Source organism: Seriola lalandi, unplaced genomic scaffold (genome assembly GCF_002814215.2).
Source record: "Seriola lalandi dorsalis isolate HSWRI2012SDOR001 ecotype SW California unplaced genomic scaffold, Sedor1 jcf7180002054588, whole genome shotgun sequence".
Lineage (NCBI taxonomy): Eukaryota > Metazoa > Chordata > Actinopteri > Carangiformes > Carangidae > Seriola > Seriola lalandi.
Window position 1 is genome coordinate 617,791 of NW_019525141.1, and position 2,276 is coordinate 620,066.

The window sequence follows — 2,276 nt, forward strand, 5'->3', positions numbered from 1 at the left end:
CCCTCACTGATCTACACTCAGCACCAAATAAAGACAAAGCGAAACAGAGTTTTTGAAGTTTTTGTATGTTTGTTTCCAGAGGCCTCATTTGCTTCTCCATTACCATCTGGATGAAAAAATCCGCTGCAAATAATTTGTGATTTATATTTTTATATCAATTTTACTCAGTATTAATATTGATATTGAGGAAAGTTAAAGTTTTTCTTTTCTTACAGTTGACAGAATATTTTTATCCAGATGTGAAGAGGAGACTATCTGACTCTGGGCCAGAGGAAAATGGAATAGTTCTTTGATTTAAATGTTAGTTGTACATCACACGAGGCACAAACTAGGGCTCATCAAATGTACTGGCTGATGCACTGCCTGTTAGTCAGGCTCATCGCACAGATGGGTGTTATGGGTGACACCAGCCCATCAAACTTTTTGCTGAGATTGCAGCAGTTGTTTGAAACAACGTGAAGCACTGAAATTATATAGAACTAAGTTTTATTACATATTATATATAATGTATACATATATATATATATGTAGGTGTGTGTGTGTGTGTAGTTTATTGTTCAGTTATTTATTCGTCACAAAATACTTGACACTGAAAATATTGGAGTGGAGCAGCTTAAAAACGGTTTTATTTAATAATTAACTTGAACTTAAAGTGTTTTGCCACATCATCTGTTACTGCTGTGTTCTGCATCAACCTCAGTGAGAGACGATGAAGGTAACGTCATCATCATTGCTTAATACTAAAATGCTGGTGATTATGGTATGTAAGTACTCAGTATTATTTACCAACAACTCCTCCAACCTTAACCATTAACCCTCTGATTCAACCCAGAGGAGTGTCTCCTGAAATAGCACCCCTACGCCGGCAGGCATACCGGACCTCGGGTTGTCATGATTACAATAAAAAACACACAGACTGTGCCGACAGCAGTAACTACCTTTGTCGCCATGGTTACTATTAATAAGTAATAACAGTCATGACTTGGTTAGGTTTAGGAAAAGAAGATTTGGGTTAAAACAAGTACATCCTCAACATTACACGATCTGTTGTCATGGGTACAATAATAACACAATAATAGCACTGTTTCAGCAGGAAACAAAGAATCTCTCCCCGTGGGGGAATCGAACCTCGGTCTTCCGCATGACAGGCGGAGACACTGTCCACTATACTAACGAGGATTGTCGCAACCCCCACATCTGCCATGTCAATGGACTCCTGGTGCATTCATCGGGTTACCCTCTTCACCTGGTGCCATTGGGACACTACCTAGGATTCCTTCATATATGTGTCCACCTAGGATTCTTTCATATATGTGCCCATAAGCTTTTTCCACATTCAGCCCCTGCAGCATTCAACAGTGAAGAACTGGTGTCCAGTTCCACAAGCAGCGCGAAAGCCGTGAGCTTAGCTTCCAACATATCCAATGGAGATAGGCAGGCTGTCACTGTGACTGTGATTGTGACTTAAGTTTGAGAAAGATGGCACAAAGTTGTTTCTACTGAATGCTGTTGTATTACATGACCTTTGCTCTGGTGCAATGATTTAGGTGACCTCTTTCAGCAGAAAAGAAAGAAACTCTCCCCGTCGGGGAATCGAACCCCGGTCTTCCGCGTGACAGGCGGAGATACTGTCCACTATACTAACGAGGACTGTCGCAACCCCCATGTCTGCCATATCGACGGACTCCTGGTGGATTTACCAGGTTCCCTCTTCACCTGGTGCCATTTGGACACCACCTAGGATTACTTGAGTTATATGCCCATAAGCTTTTTTCCACATTCAGCCCCTGCAGCATTAATCAGTGAAGAGCTGGTGTCCAGTTCCACAAGCAGCGTGGAAACCATGAGCTTAGCTTCCAACATTTCCAATGGAGATAGGCAGGCTGTCACTGTGACTGTGACTTAAGTTTGAAAGAGATCGCACAAAGTTGTTTCTACAGGCGGAGATACTGTCCACTGTACTAACGAGGACTGTCGCAACACCCACATCTGCCATGTCAACGGACTCCTGGTGCATTCACTGGGTTACCCTCTTCACCTGGTGCCATTGGGACACTACCTAGGATTCCTTCATATATGTGCCCATAAGCTTTTTCCACATTCAGCCCCTGCAGCATTCAATAGTGAAGAGCTGGTGTCCAGTTCCACAAGCAGCGTGAGCTCACGTGTGACAGGTTAAGAAATGATAGATAAAACAGCAGAAGAGAGGAGCCCACAAAGTTGTTTCTACTGTCGGAGATACTGTCCACTATACTAACGAGGACTGTCGCAACCCC

The 2,276-nt window shown here is 42.9% G+C and overlaps 1 non-coding gene across 1 annotated transcript; it reads right to left on the reverse strand.

Moving 5' to 3' along the window:
- Positions 1 to 1,578: 1,578 nt before the first annotated feature.
- trnad-guc (transfer RNA aspartic acid (anticodon GUC)) lies at positions 1,579 to 1,650 on the reverse strand. The gene has a single exon. It is a non-coding gene; the product is annotated as a tRNA-Asp (tRNA).
- Positions 1,651 to 2,276: the final 626 nt, after the last annotated feature.